The following is a 16,679-nucleotide window of genomic DNA, read 5'->3' as shown; positions in this document are numbered from 1 at the left end:
CAGCACAAGACAACAGCTGGCTTTAACTAATTGTATAATCTTCAATGATGTCATGATATAATATTATTCTATGTCTCAGAAAACACTATGAGAACTCCATATGAAAATACTGTATAATTATTTCTTGCGCTTGATTATAAGTGTGGAGCAAGTCTAAATTAATTTATTCATTCACGCACACAAAATAATACTGGAGTAACAAATTAGAAAGTTGCCAGATACGAGAGAATAGAAGTTGTTTTCCCCACATCTGCAGGAATGCACTCAGTGAATTGATAAGGCAGATCATACAATATTTCTACCAGAATTTGTAAGATTGCTATTGCAAGATTTCTGCCATCTGTAACTCATTTTAGTGAGACCAGCTGTTCTTGTGTTATTTTGACCACATCCATTTCATAATTGCAAAATACATCTCTCTCTGGGCTTGGATTTGATCCAAAATTAATTTTGTAAAGGAAAAATAAAATGACAAGCTGTGTCACCAGATCCTACCCTGCTTGTCCCTCTCCACTCTGAATGCAGTGGCTCTTAAACTTTGTATTCTGGTTTGATTAATCTGTAAATGTGAATGCATAAGATACAAAAATACAATTAGAACCACTTCTTAACTGTGGTGTTATGGTGTATATGTAGCAACAGGTTATACAATAACACATAAAAAAAGTTCATTAGATATTATTAAAGCAGGGTTTTATAAATGTCTTGGACATCATGCAAGAAACAGATCTTTAATATATGGGATAAAAAGTATTCATACGGAATACAGTGATTTAAAAATTCTTCTTGATAACTTACTGGCTTCTATAAAAGTGTAAGGTAAAAAAGAATGCATGAACAGAAAATTATTGGCATGTATTTACAATTTTTATACAAAACGGCATTGTTTAGATGTTTGATGTCAGAAAAATATGACATACTGAGTATGAAACAGTATTAAAGTTTACATATGAAGTCTACATATGAAGTACACCAAATAGTTTGTTCAATAATCAAACTTTCATCTACTCCACTATTCTTTTTAACTAAAATGTTATTTCAATAAAGATTTTTCTCCCTACAGGAAATATGTATTAAAGACAGTCCTAACTATTTATCTTGACACAGTGCTTATATTAAAACCTATAATAATCTGTTATAACTGATTTTTACTATTTATATTTGTGTACATAGGCTCAATGGCTTGAATACTGTGACTCACCCCATTGGCAGGTGAGTACCATCTTTCTTCCTACATCTTGTTTGTGCTTTTTGGAAGGTATTTTCAAATGCAAATGTCTGACATTAACTAGGTAGCCTAATCTTCAGACATTGTGGCTTGAAATCCATGTTGCATTCAGGAGTATTCAGTAGTTTTGAATGTCACATTATTGGCTTGGAATATTATACAGTTACTATTTTTTTTATTGAAGCTCAAAAATGTAACCTGCGTTGATTTAAATACTTTGACATTAGCTACTGAAGAAAGGGAATATATCAGATTGAATAGTTAATCCAGGGACTGGTTATGTTCTTGATAATGCAACTTGTTCTGCAGTGGCTATGGACAGGTTACAACATGCCTATAATTATATATCATATAAACACATTACAGCAGTAGTTTCTATAGGCACAGTTCCAGGAATAATCTGGGTTTGTTCTAAATAACAAATATAACACCATTGCAAAGTGTGGGAAACAGCGCATAACATCCAGTAAAGACACTGATGCTGGTAGGACTATCATTTGGCTGTTATGTACATAATAATACAAGAAAAAATTAATTAATTGGAGATTGTTAGGAAGGGGTTGGAGGTAATTGTTTTGCCAAATTAGTAGTCTTGAAGATAAGACCAAGTTCACTGGAAAATTCTGTACTGTCACTATTTGGCAAGAATATATGAAAGGGAGGTTAATCAGCTGTTCTTTAAAATAATTTTTAAAAGCCTGTCTTTGAGAAAGCACCTCCTTCCTACCAGTTACTATTCCTTGCCTAATTGCCAGCTGCGGGACTGGTTGATGTTTCAAGCATATCAAACTGAGGGATGAACATGTATGTAGAATATGCAGAAGTATTTTTGTTTGGTTACATGGACAAAACTGGGAGGTATTTCCAGTTCTTTGTGACCACGTTCCCTTTTTTTTGTTTTTCTGAGAGTGAATTTTCTCTACAGCAAGGTGGCTCTTTGAATTCAGACATTACCTTATATTATATCTCTACATTCAAAAAAAAATAAATGATGGTTTCTCCTAATGATTCCTCTCTATGACTGTTTTTATCCTTATGAAATCTGGCTGGAACATAACGGATACCGTTCTTTTCCAAGAACTCTTCATAATAGTCTAAGTCTAATAGTCCTGACTAGTAATGAGGATACCACTGTTGGTTTTTACACTTGTTGAAAGTGGCTCACTGAAAAACAAAGATACATAATCTCACAGCAAAAGAAATAATGCTTCAAATAACCAGCTATTACACATGCCATAAGGAACTGAAAATGCACAAGGAAAAGAAAGTTATCAACCTGTCAGCTTCATCCTAACAGGAGTAGCACTTACTGCTTGTAGATGGAGTTTTAGTGTAGCTCTAGCCTCCTGTGCTGACCCTTTTCTATGAGCTGTATAGCTCAGGAAGAGCCTGAAAAGTCCTGCATGGTGCTTGATTGCCCAGAAAGCCCAGAAAGCCACTTAGAAGCAGATACAAAACCTGCAGTAGGAACTGCTGAGGTCTGTCAACTCAGCCTTTCTTTTCCACCCCAACTATTTCAAAACCTGCACTTTTTTTTCCTTTCTGGAGCATGAATTACAGCAAAACCGATCAGATGTACTAATTTACATCCCTGTAATCTTTTTATTGTTTTAGTGTTTTATTCAAAAGGTCTGGGGGTTAGGGTTTAAAGTGCCCATTTATTGAAGGACAGTTTATTTTATAATCACTATACTATAGAAGAAGGGAATGCATATACCTAATCCGTTTTCTAATGCAGGATAGGAAAATGGTGTAAAAGTCAAGATTCTTGTTCTGGGTCTACAGCTATAGTATTACACTTTGTGATGAATCATTTAACAATGACAGTTTTTCATGAATATGTATTGGCTAAAAAGAAAAAAAATATTTCACATCTTTATAAGGATACATAGATGCAATACTATGGCAGAGCATAGTTGTTGTTTTGTTTAATGAGTAGGAACTATGGGATTCTTTACAAAGTTCCTCTTTAAAGAGAGAAATTTATCAGGATATGTTCCAAGAAAATATTTTGGAGAGTACTTATGGTCTAGAACACCTTGTCTATTACAACTTTTAGAAACATTGAGCATGTAATTTTGGCTTGCGCTCATAACAACTTTGGTGATGATGCTTATCATTCTTATTACTATTATTATTTTTATATAGCTGATTAAATGTCATAACACTTGGAAATTAATGCACTATTTAATTATAATAGAAGGACAGCTGTTAGGTGTTGCGATGACTGTTCTTTCTTTCACTGTCTTTGAAGTCTAACTCCACCCTACAAAGCACCTTCTTCCTGATTTATACCCATAATCTCTCTGTAAAATGCTTGCACAAGATCGACGTGTATTGCCATCTATTCAAAACAACACCACGGTTACAAATCCAAAATGTTTGAATCTGAGTCACAGTAAAATTGCCCAGTCACTTATCTTTCCCAATGCAGTGGGCTAAAATAATTCGGAAATACTTACATTTCTGCACCGGTCTGCAATGGAAGTTACACAGCATGGTCTGTTCTGCTGTTCTAGTATTATCAGACTATAAGCATTTGAATTATGAAACAAAATTACACAAAAATGTTTCATTTAAATTAGCCAGATCACTTACGTGCTATATTTTTTTATTTTGAGATTTATTTTTTTTTTCTATATAAATACCTTCTAGGTAATTTCTATCAGCTCACTTTCCCTTTGCCTTGTATTTTGCTCAGTCATTAGCCCAATCAGTAGTGATAAAGCCACTTCAAATTCAAGATTTCTTTTCAAATTTTGCTTATATTTTAAGAATCCCAGAACTGGGTAACTTCCGTAAATTATAATACAAAATTGATCTGGAGAAGTACGGTGCAGGACGTAAAACATAATCTATAATTTGTAAAGTTTAGGAAAAAAGTTGAAGATTCTTAACGTTGTATTTTATTGTTTGTCTTCAAATGCTACACAGAGTAAAAACTCTCATCATAATTACAATGATGTTGTAAGTTTGAGTTACTGTGTAAGACTATTAGCACACAACTTTTGGAGGTAATGACTTCATCATTCTGCAACAAATTCTAAATTCTTGTGAAAGAATTTATAAAGGTAATTATGGCACCATGCTGACCTTTACTTTGTATATAAAGGTTGTGAATCTCAAATCTGAAATGAAATGTCATCCTTTTTCCCATTTTGAAGAGAGCAAGTAGGAATAAAGCACTGTGCTTTAATACTACAATAGGGCTCTTGCTGTTTTTTTTTTTTAATAAGAAAAGATTTTAGTTCCTGATTTAACAGTCCCTTGTAGGTCACTCCTGGAGAAGGGAAGGGTCACCCCCAGCAGGAGGATACCATCCCAGGTAAGCAGATAACGCTTCCCTGTGCAATCAGCGCTCAAACATCCTGTCTGGCCTAAGGGTCGTTCGTAACTTCTTGAGCAAACCCAAACAGCTTCTAGGCTAAGTGTAGAGATTTGGGGATTTTTTGAGTAGTTTTGCAACCCCTGACTAATTCTAAATGAGTGTGTTTGATTTGTCCAGAGAGTGATAGTCTACCAAGATAGTTATTCCTCCTTTTGATACTCTTTCAGGTATTTCTAGAGAGAGTCTCTGTTTTGTTCTGATTTTTTTTAAGTGGGTATTTCTTTGAAATTATTAGCTTTGTTGTCTTGCATTCTTTAACCTGTGACAGAAAATAGCATTTTTTTTCTTTGTTCACCACATTTTTTTTCTTTGTTCACCACCAAATGGTCTTAAGTGGCAGCTAGGGAAAATTAAGCTAAACTTGAGGAAAGCACTCTGATGACACCAAGCACTGGAACAGATTGTCTATAGAGGTTATGCTGCTGCTAGCAAGGGACCCACAATCTTTAAGAAGCAATTAGGTATAGCTGATCCTGCCTTGGCACAAGCAAATTTATGAAATAACCTGTCAAGGTCCCTTCCACCTTCCATTGTTGATGAATTAAGTGAAGAAATAAAGTGTGCCTCATTTCTCTTCACCCTTAGCGGAGGCTGAGTTAGATTTCTTTCCTTTCCCTGTCAAGGTGTAAGTTATGACCCTGATACGCTTTTATTCTGTTGGCTTATTGGTTTGTTACCTATTCAGTTTGTGTGACTTGGAGGAGCAGGTTTTGCAATTGTATGCAACAAAGATAATCAAGGTGCTTTGTAGTTCTCTCACTTTTCTTCTAAGAGTGACAAAGGATTTTTAAAAATATGAATGAAATTCTTACATGCTTCACATCCATAAAAAAATACACTCACATATGTAAGTCCACACAGAAATGTAGCAGGAACAGAGACCAGTTTTGTTTTCTCAAAATCTTGTCGCTTAAAACTGTAGATGGAAAAAAAACCCTAACTATTGACTCTAGGAAGCTAAACTACATTTTCCCTTAAAGTATAGGACATAGGCAAATTCAGAGTTTGTCATTTAGAACTCTGACGTTTTTATCTGTGAAGGCAGGATGGTTTTTCCAGGTGGGATGATGTTTAATTCGCTGGGATGGAGGAATGGTAGTTAATCTCTTTTGACAGAGAGAGAGCTTTCATGTCCGAAATCCTAAAGTGAAATTCCTTGCACGTGTTTATGCATTTGGTGAAATCAGAGGTCTTTGTACTGTGTTTACGGAACAGCTTTTATGAGATATAAATACCAGCACATTCTGGTAAGTTTCTAACAAACAGAATGGTCTACTCAATCCCAATATGGTCCTGTGTTAGAGCAGATTGGATAGTACACTTCAATGATGGGAAATGCATTTAAATTTTATCCAATGGTGTGTACGGTTTATAAATTTAGATACATTGTGGGTGTATAGAAGTTGATTGTATAGCATTATTCATTATGTGCCTTATATCAAGTTTTGGCTCCTATTCTGTTCAATGATTGCACGTTACCATTCCTCTTGATCTTTGGTGCATAAAGCTTCCTGCAGAACTGGTTTAAACGAGTCACTCCTGCTTAAAGAATATTCTTTCTTCTGTTCCTGTCGTTAGAAAAACTTAGTGTTGATAGTTGATGATTTTCCAGTACTCTTCCCAGTTCATAAAACTACAGGCTGGATGCTCGTGGATCAGTCCCATCTCTGAAACAGCATGATAGGTGGAATAGATAGGGAACTGATGGATCGTTCATGAAAGGTTCCTGATGACTAACTTCTACTTTGGCCACAGGCAGAAGGTTCTTCTGTGTCTTTCTGACTGATCAGTTGGGTTATCAGCTGACTTGCAATTAAAATAATAAGGTAATTATTAAGTCGAGTTCTGGAAGTGATAGACTAAATTGTACTGACCGCAGAATTAGTAGTTCTGTGAATTAGCAGCTTGTTGGGGAGAACACAATAATTCTGTCTGTTCACTTTCACTGTCTGGAAAGCACATCCCTCTTTCTACTATGCTAAGTTTATTTTAGCCATGTGCTCTTTGCTGTGAAATATTTTCATTCTACTTCCTTGATAATCTTCCTTAGAGACAGAAAAGTTGGGCTGCTAGGAGTGGGGGAACATATTTTCTGGTACAGTTAAGGTGGTGGTGGTGGTTATTATTGAGTAAGAATTTTACCAGTAGCTTTAACAGTTGATAAGAATAACTGATAAATGAATGAAGCCAGGCATAGCATAGCCTGTGTGCACAGACAAAGACCTGGTGTCTGAAACTTGCCACCTCTTATTTATCCATATGGTTTTACTTTAGAAAAATACAATGCAATATTCTTATCTTAAAATAATAAATCTTGTTTTTCAGATAGTATAAATTAGCACAGAAGACCAATACCTCCCTTGCAAAGGAAGTTGATTATCTTCAATAGCCTCTCAAGTAAGGACCACTTTCATTACAGGTATTACAAAATATCTCATGGTGCCTTTAAGCTTTTATGAAAACAGGGTAGTCTTAAAACAGTCTCTTTTAAGTTTTTAAGCCTCTTTTAATTTGGCTTAAGGCCTGAACCTGTTTGTGAGTGAAGATTCTAGCTTGTTCCCTGGTCTAGCAGCAATAGAAAGTAGGGAAATGACCGTGTTTGAAAATATTCCAAGATACTTGTATCAATTCATGTAGGTCACTGAATAAGGTGACTAAATAGAAGTGAAAATATTGTTGCTAGCTCAGCTGCCTGAGGGTTAGGGCCATGCACACACCTTTGGATACCTCCTCACCTCTTTCAGCATGGTTCAGCATGCCAGTATTCAAAGAACAAGGGTCCAGCATCCTGACTCTTCATGCAACAGTAGCAGCTTAACACTTGGTTAATAAATGCCCTGTATAACAGATAAGTTGAGATTGGGAAGTTTTGTTTTCTGAATGCTGAAAACACACTTCAGGCAGAATGGAAGTACTGTTTCACACAATATACTCCAGAAGCTGTAAATTTCTAAGAAGTTTGTATGAAGGGTTTACGTTATGCCATTGTTACAGGACTAAAGAAACTGAGTGGCAAAGCAGATTCTTTAGAACTTAAGTAATGCAGCAATATTACATCTTGGCGTAGGCTTGTTTTGATGTGTTTGTATAGGTATGCCTGCTTTTTAGTACATGTATTCCTGACAAGCTGTGCAAGTAAAGACTTTTCTTGACAAATATAGTAATGTGCAAATAAAAATAGTTGTAAGAGAACAATTATGTGTGAACCAGATAGCAGAGAGCAGAGCAGGAGAGCTGCAGTATTACCTATGTATGAGTAAGTTAATGTAGAAAACAGAATCTGGTAATATTTAAATGTATGTCTGTACTATAGAAAAATGTTTAGGTGAAAAAGTAAATAATTTGATATAGACATAAAAGCATCAGCTACTGTAGATTTAAAGAACAGCATGAATTTTTGATATTGTGCACATGTAAACCCATATACCTATGTAAATCTTCAGTATTCTCACAACAGGGAACCTCTTCAAAGTGCTGCTTGCTTAGATTAACCAGTATCCAGAGATGATAGGAAACTACTAATTTGTTAAGCTGCTTTAACTGAAGAAACAGAAGGCAGCTAGTGAAAGGCAAAACTCTTTGATCTCTCACTGCTCAATGGACTTTGTTCTTACTCTGTAGCCTTATATGGAATACGTGTGTATAAAGACCTACCTTGGAGGAAGATGCAAAGCATAACAGTATTCATAATAACAGAGTAATCCTCCATATCTTGGTAAATTGCTTTAAAACATCATTTACAACACAACTGAATGTGGTTGTCTAGCAGAAGGTATATGGGGGAGGTTGCACTTAGAGTTAAAATTTTCATTATTTTGTATGACCTTTTTGATCCAGAAGAAAATTTACAGAAATTGAGAAAAGAGTAATTACATTGAGAGATTAACACTACAAAATGCTTTCTGGGTCAAAGTTACAATACTTAGCAAAATGGTGAGTTGTGTCTTACTCTGCTGTGTACCTACACAATTCCTGAAATGTTGTTAAAGCCAAAGTTTGACAGTCCAAGATGATGCTTCACGTTCTGAAGCTTGTGCTCCTTTCTGAGAATTAGAAATAAAACCACATCTGCTAGTGATAGCATGGGATGACAGAGCCCTGGCTTGTTCTGTCAGGAATGCTCTGTTCGCTTGTCTGATGCACGTTGTTGATGCACCAGTCATTAATCATTCCTCTTTCAACTTTCATTTTCACAGACTTATAGTGTACATAAAGAAGGGTGAGATACTGAAGTAAGAGGGATTAATGTTTGTGCTTCCTAAAGCCCATTTCTAACACTGGGTACATTTCATTGGCTTGGGGCAGTGAGTGGTTTTACTAGCAGCATGGCATAGGGTTAGTTGTACCTTGGCACAATTAATTCTTGTATTTTAGTTCAGGTAGAGAAACAAAACAGGTTGGCCAGCTGCTTACAGTTGGCATGAGAAAAGCGAGTCTGAGAATAGATAGTTAGTGGGTCAAAATAAAAACACCTTCCTCAAGAAAGCCAGTGGTTTTGAAGTGCAGTCTTTGTACTTGTGAAATTAAAATATAAATTTGACTGAAATGTTTTGATTTTTACTCTTTTCCAACTTTAAACGTAAATAAGAAGTAGTTATAAAACTAAGCATAACAGCGCACTTAGTCCCTATCAGCAAAAGAATCTCACTTTTTGAAGAATTAAGGATAAGTTAAAACTTGTCAGGTATCTTGTGGGCTTAAAAAAAAAACAAAAGGAAAGATAGAACAAAAAGTTGCCCTTCAGTGTATTCCAATACACACCACAAATCATACAACACAATCAGAAAACCAAATATTCATTGCTTTACATAAGTCTCCTATCTGAATTCTTTCTTCTGCTAGATAAACAGTCTTTACTGCAAAAAGGTTTTAAAAGATAGCGCAAACTTTTATGCTTAAATGGCTTGTAAAGGCCAGAGAGCCTCCCAGTTAATGAAGGTTCTCATAAACAAAATATCAAGTCCTATTTAAAAGAACTGTTTCATGTTGTTTACGCTGCCAAGTTGCTGATCATGCATAAAATTGTTCTCTTAATAATAAGTTGGTTAGAGTAACGCCCATCATCCAAAAATGTGTTACCTTGCAGGAGATCTACATTGTAATCAGCTGATGAAACAGAGGTGGGAGGATTGTCATGAGCTCTGTTTCTGAAATCAGAGAGAAGCAACTGCAGATCTATGGAGGAAAAAAAGCCATCAAGTTGGTTTCTTGCTCTCTACCTGAACAGTAAGAGACAAATTAGAAATGTAAGCTTTCTCAAAAGAGAAGTCCTAGCTTAAGGGCTAAAATTGAGTAATTTTTTAAAATGAAATTCTGCGCAATGTTTTAGTTATGCAAAACCAAAAGCTTGCTAAATGCATCCATAACCTGGAAACTTTTCCATGCTACATAGAGACAAAACAGCATAAACCCTATACTCACAGAAGTAGTTGGCATTTCAGGTAATTTCAGGTAATTATAGAAATATAGCACATTTTCTAATTGTTAACTTATAACTGTTTAAACATATTTAACCAAATAATGTGGTATAAAAGAGAGGAGGTACGTATAGGTCACAACGTGGAGACAAGGTATTTCGCTTGGCCTGTTTGGATACTAGAACAGTGTGGCCACAGTAGCATGAAGTAGGATAACTTGTCCCTATTTCAGTTTCTGTCACCAGATTGCCTGAGCTATTTAGATATTTTGTTCTAATCTATGTATAGCTATGACGTACATTGACCAAAGAACTGCCTATTAATTACGCTTGTTATTTTAAATTCCTATTATCCTTCACACTTGGCCATAGAAATTTTGTAGCAGTTTAATAATGTGAAGATGATAATCCATCTGAAATTAAGTCTATCTTAAATCATTCTTTCCTCTTGTCAGGTTACTGGATGGAAAAATAGTCTGTAAATTTTATTTACAGATGTTAAGAACTTATTCCTTTGCTTTTATACAGTTTAAATATTTTCAGACAAATTCTAAACACTTTTCTGTGTTACTTGTTTAATGATTTCAGATTTTCTTTTAAGACAGACCTGCCCTTTCTATGACACAATATTAGTATGTTCAAGTAAAAGCAAAGATAAATAAACACCCTTTTTTGTTGTCCCTGTCTTGTTCTCCTAAAATCCAAGGTACCAACACTTATTTTAAAGTATGTCACAATCCCAGGTCCTTCATCTCTTTTAATAAAGAGGATTGTTCCTTAGGCAATCTGTCCAGAAGAGGGAAATGCAAATTGTTGCTTTGGAATTGAACTCATTTCCTGCTCTTTGGTCATAATGAATGTAATATCTTTCCTTGGCGTGAAACTCAAAAGTATCTAGCTCCACAGATCAGCTGTTCCTTACTATGTTCCACATGACTGCAGGCCTTTTTTCCTTTATCAGTTTTTTTTAGAGCATCACTGAACTATAAATTAGAACTGGCAGCATAATATAGATATCACTCATCGGTGCCCAGAGGACTTTTGCAGTATCATGAAGAGAGGAAAGTTTAGCATCACCTCTTGCTATTTATTTTGTACTCAGAATTATTGTTGGATAAAATTCTGTATTTAGCATACAATGTTATATTCTTAAGTTATTTTTTGCAGTCATATTTGGTAAACGATGACTGGTAGTGTTTCATTAAAATGAGGCGTTCACTCCTTAACATGCTGAATAAGGTCTTTAATGGATAGGAGAAAAGTTGCTCAACATGTTTTTTTTTTGTTTGATCACCAATCTCATGCATAGTATTAATTATCTGAAACAAAGTAAATTGACTGTTAAATAACCTCAACAATTCAAACAGGAAAATGGTTAGAACAAAAGAGTGACTTCTGCTTAAGGGTAAGTACACTATTGCATTATTTCACTTCATAGAATGAAATACAATCTTTTGAGTTTTTGAGCTGTTGAAGATACTGACAGCCATCACAAAACCAGCCTCCTTATTAAACAAAGTAATTTTATTTTGTCACTCTTTGTACTGTTGTTATACTATAATACAAGATTATTTTTCCTCTCTGCTGGCATTGCAGGAGTGTATTTGCGTGTTCCTTGACAATTTTAGATTCTAAATTATCCTAGCTATTAGTTGTTAGATGCAATTTTAAAGTCTAGATTTTTTGGTATATTCCAAAGATTTCAGTTTCTTTTTGAAGTGTATAAACTTCAAACTACAATTGATATCACAATTTATTACAAGGAATATATTAATGGGATAAGAGAGTTTTCCTTCAAACTTGCAACTGGCAGTTCATGGTCTGATCATTAGTTAATGCCAGCACAGTAAATTATAGTCTTTAAAACATACCTTAAACTCTGTTTAACCTTTTCTGCTTGCTGAATTTTCTTACCACTGAAACCCTGTAATATGTAGAGAATTAAAATTCTGAAATCATGTAAGAAGCATTTGAGATCCAATCTTGCTAGCTACACGTTGCAGGGTACCTTGTTAAAATACATTTCTAAATAAAATAATACAGCAGATAAAAATTATTGTGGATGAGTATTACAGTAATGCTTAATGGAACATATGAAATGATGGACTCTGAGCAGCCTATTAGTGCTCTAATGCAAGACTCTGTGGTCATGATAGATAACTCCAAGAAAACATCTGCTTAGTGGCAGTCAAAAAAGGCAAATCAAGTATTAGAAGCCATTAGGATAATAATAGAGAACGGAAAAAGTAGTCATTGCACCATTGTATAAATCCATGATTTTTCCACATCTGGAATATAGTGCCATGATCTATTAGAACTGGAAAAGGGTCATGAAAAGGGCATTAATCACCCATGATATGGAATAACATCTCTATAAAGAAGACTGAATAGGGCTGTTTTTTGCTAGCCTGGAAGAGAGAAAGCTTAATGGAGAAATTATTAAGTTGTACAGAAGGACAAGGGGCTGTTGAACTAGGAGTCGGAATCAAAGGAGGTTATTTGTGCAGCAGTAGCAGATCTGCTGAAGTTCCAGAGGACTTTGTGAGTGCAAGAAGTATATGTGAATTCAAGTGACATATTGAGCAAGTCCATATATGTGAGACTGGAGGTTACTGGTGAGAAAAGAACATATTGTCCTTATGAAAATACCCAGAGTTAAAAATAGTTGGTGAGTGGAAAAGTATTGAGAGAAAAGTGTTAGACTGGCTTGTCCTATTCAGATCCTTTTTGGAATATTCTGATGATTCTTTAGCATCTGCTACTGCTTAAGATCTAGATGGCATCTTGATCTGAACTGGTATTGTTGTTTCTGTGTTTTTAATTAAAATATAAACAGCCAAATAGTGCTGTCCTAAAACAATCTCAAGGGATTTCCTAAGAGGTGCTTTTTCTTTTTTTTTTTTTTTTTCCTCATGGGAAATAGAGTGTGTTGTGATTGCAGAGGCGTGAACCAGAAGGGCAAAGGATCCAGCAGTAAAAAGAACAACCTGTCATCCTTTCAGTATTCTCTGTCCTGAAATTGCTGTGGAAATGTGGCAGATGGGGCTCCAGGTGCCACAGAGCCAACGCTTCCTCTACATTAGGTAGGTTTTCCCCAGTCAGACCTTTGCTCAATACTCATCTGTTGTTTCCCCTTCCCCACTTATCTCCCAGTGGCTCCTCTATAATCCTCTCTACCCCAGTGTGTGTTTGCATGATCCATACATACAAATGTACCTATGTAGCAGGAGGTTCAAGCAGGAGATCTGAGACCCTGATGTTCCAGAGGTTTCTGTATGCAGAGCATCTGTGGTTGTGTAAAGAAAGAACGAGGAATTAGAGGACAAAAGATATTCTAAAACTAGGTAAGGCCTGTTTTATTTCACAGTGTACCAGCTTTGCAGTCAGATTTTCTGTTTTCCCAGGTGTCAGGCTGCCACCTGTGTTTGCAAAAGGGCAGATTTAACTTTACTGCTTAGAGGCACTTACATTCTTCCCCCTACCAGTCACTTCTCCATCCTTATATATTCCTATTATAAGCAAGTCTGATTGATTTATTCTGTCTAATTAATTCTGCCTCTGTACTTCCAGTAAAGTAATAATCTGTATTCTGCCTGATGACGAATATTACATACATATCCATAAAGAATTAAGGGCAAAAAGGCAGTTGAGAAGCAAAGGCTTTGGAAAAAAATTAAAAAGATATTTGAATCAGAATGTGCAATTTGCTCATACAAGCAGTTTCATAAAAGGCAAGATCATGAAGCCTGACCTGCATAAAATAGGCTATGACCACCACCAAGCAACTTTTGCTATAAATACAAAACTTCTGATTTAACAGAGCTAGTCTTTTAAAAAGACAATTATCTACTTGTGATTTAAACAGTGACTTCTAGACATTTGCAGTCTTGACTGAAAATACCTTGCTTCATCTTTATAGGCAATTAATGGTGCTAAGCTTTTATTGGTTGAACATGAGGAGAACTCTAGCCAGGTTGTCCCAGCCATTTGGAATAAGGAGAGAGGCGTCTTGTTGCTTAGATTCCTTTCTCTGCCAGGTGTGTCCCACTATCAGCGCAGCCTGATCCAGGTGGCCCAGGGTTAAGAGGTTAATAGGAACAAAGTGGCTGCACTGGGCTATCTGGATCGGTGTCTGCAGAGAGGCACCTTCCACCAACCCTCAGTGCATTCTGGCTCTCCCTTCAAAGGGAGGATCAGAAAACCGAAGCCTCTACTTAGCAGCTGGTTCTAACTTCCCCTTCAATCTCTAAAGCCTTCCTTTCAGCTGAAAGCAGATTTTTATCTCTGCTTCATCAAGTTGCTCCTGGGGTGCAGCTGCCTGCCAACGAGCTGGCTTCTTAACCCTCTCTTCCTCAACCCCTTCAGACAGTGTCCCAACACCATGTGACAAATAATTTAAATGTAGGCATCAGGATACAACATTTCTTGTAGTGGCCTTCAAATGAGTATTTTTCTCTCCTATTTTATATCAAAATACAGTTTTATACCTCCTAGCCACTGGTGTCACAGCAAGAAATTACACTGAAGAGGTTAACACCCTGTAAGATACAGAATGCAGTATCATTCTTGGTTTTAGATGCATATAAATCTTTGGTCACATTAAAATTCAAGTGCTTTGTTTGAGGCTCTTTTCATTAACTGGTACAGATCACCCTACATATATTACTAACTGTTATTATTTATGACTCCAATAATCCTCACCACATCTACAAAGTTTTCCGGAAGTTATTTTGTATTTCCATTACAATAGGATGACTTCGGGCTTGCTTTCTGCTGACCCTTGTAAGAAATTTCTAAGCCACTCTTTATTAAACAGGGCAATGTATTGCACGCTGGTAAGATTCTTGAGCTGGCTAACCAACAGTGTTTTCCACATTTTCAATTACAGCACTTTTTTTCCCCCCTCAGGAGTATTAGTTTCCTGCTGAAACATAAAACAATTTCTTACAGTCTGTGTAAAATACAGACTAGACTGTTGTAACCATGTTTTGTTGCTTTCCAAGAGATGGTCTTTTTTCAATTGTTTTGTGAGAAGCCATCAGTAGCTTTTCCAAGCTGGTGAACCAAGAATGAAGTTTTAAAAGAACATAGGTTTTCTTTGCATATAGTTCCTTGGAAACCAGTGGGATAGAACTTACCTCAAATGCTCTTGATATACACTTATGTGTAAACTAGAGGTTGATTTGGGTTTAATACCTGACAGAAAAATGGAACTTTTTATATTTGATGACTATGTCTCCAGATGTCACAGTACCTCAAAATACTGAATCATTGTAGGATCTCATCCTAAAATTCATAGCTTCCCAACTGTCCGTTGAGTAGATGTTGTGAGTGCTTTTTAGTATCTGAGAGTTTTCAGTGAGTGGGCAGCGTAACGCCATGTGGAATAACACAGCCAGTATTGCTGCATTACATCAAAGGTGTTTTGCCATAACATGGTACTACAGAAACTATTTTTTGTTCTGTGTGACTGTACTGTATGATCTGAAAGCACAGAAAGCATGTAGGGGAAAGAAGCAGAGAAAATTAAGAATCTAAGGTTTATTATTAAGGATACTGTTTCGTACACAAGATTCAACAATTACATTATTGCTACCTTACCTTGCAGAACACAGCGAAGTTCTGAGTTAGGGCTTGCCTGATGCAGGCAAAGGAACTCAAACCAAAATATGCTGGATTGAGAAACTAGCTGGAGTTCACGTTCTCTGTGGAGTGAGCTTTGGGGTGGGTAAGTAATGCCGTCCTTTCTACATAAGTGCTGTGTTGTAGCTCATCTGTAATGATCAATGATCATCTGATCAATGATGCAGATGCAGGAATGCATGTATTTAGAAAAATACTCATTTTCCAGACTGCTGCTGAAGGCAGAGTTTGCTGCACGGGGGAGAAGGCGACAGTTCCTACAGAGGCAAGGTGCTCTGCGGGACAGTTCGTAACCTCCTGTGAGAAGTATCTGAGTCATTTAATCGAGTAGCAGGTAGCAGTGTACGCTCCCCCTATACACGCTGTAAACAGATTATTAACAAAGGGCTTTATTAAACAGCAGTATGGTTTATTTTCCTCTGCTTTTTCCATTAGCGAGGTTTCATTACGGCGCTGTAACAGAGAAGCCTGGAACGGTATCTGCTGCTAGGAGAGGTCCTTCACCCCCCTCGGGCCCGGCGGCGAGGGAGAAAGGTGAATCTGCTGCAAAGCCAGCCCGGGAGCTCCGCCGCCCCCCGGGCCCCGCTCCCCATGGGGAGGCGGAGGCGGCCCCGCTGCCCCCCGCTGCCGGTCCCGCTCCCGGCTGGCGGCCTGCCCGGAGAGGGGGAGGCGGCCGCGGGGCTCTGCCAGCCGGGTGTGCCCTGCCCTAGGCGCGGCTCCCTGGCAGGTACTAATCGCCGCCCTGCCCTGGCTCCCTCCTGCATTCGCCGCCCCGCTCCCCCCGGAGCCGGCGGTCCCCGAGCGCGGCCGGCATGTACGGGGGCCAGCAGCAGCTGCAGCCCCCCTCGCTGCCCCCGCACCTCCAGCAGCAGCACCAGCAGCACCACTACTACCGGCGCCAGCAGCACTACAGCACGCTCCCCGCCGCCCGGCGGACCCCGGCCTGCCCGGAGCCGCCGCCCTGCCCGGAGCCGCTGCCCCGGCCCCAGCCCTGCCGGGAGCCG

General features: G+C 37.5%; 2 long non-coding RNA genes across 2 annotated transcripts; both read left to right on the top strand.

The window, feature by feature from the left end:
- Positions 1–1,171: 1,171 nt before the first annotated feature.
- Positions 1,172–9,841, top strand: LOC106895568. The gene is made up of 3 exons (XR_001413445.1): positions 1,172–1,212; positions 6,942–7,013; positions 9,703–9,841. It is a non-coding gene; the product is annotated as an uncharacterized LOC106895568 (long non-coding RNA).
- A 3,105-nt stretch (positions 9,842–12,946) lies between these two features.
- LOC106895567 lies at positions 12,947–16,618 on the top strand. Its single transcript, XR_001413444.1, has 4 exons — positions 12,947–13,115; positions 15,641–15,760; positions 15,884–16,009; positions 16,111–16,618. It is a non-coding gene; the product is annotated as an uncharacterized LOC106895567 (long non-coding RNA).
- The last annotated feature ends 61 nt before the right edge of the window (positions 16,619–16,679 follow it).

The sequence above is a fragment of the Calidris pugnax genome, unplaced genomic scaffold (genome assembly GCF_001431845.1).
Source record: "Calidris pugnax isolate Ruff unplaced genomic scaffold, ASM143184v1 scaffold38, whole genome shotgun sequence".
NCBI classification, from domain to species: domain Eukaryota; kingdom Metazoa; phylum Chordata; class Aves; order Charadriiformes; family Scolopacidae; genus Calidris; species Calidris pugnax.
This window is presented reverse-complemented; position numbering and strand designations above follow the sequence as displayed.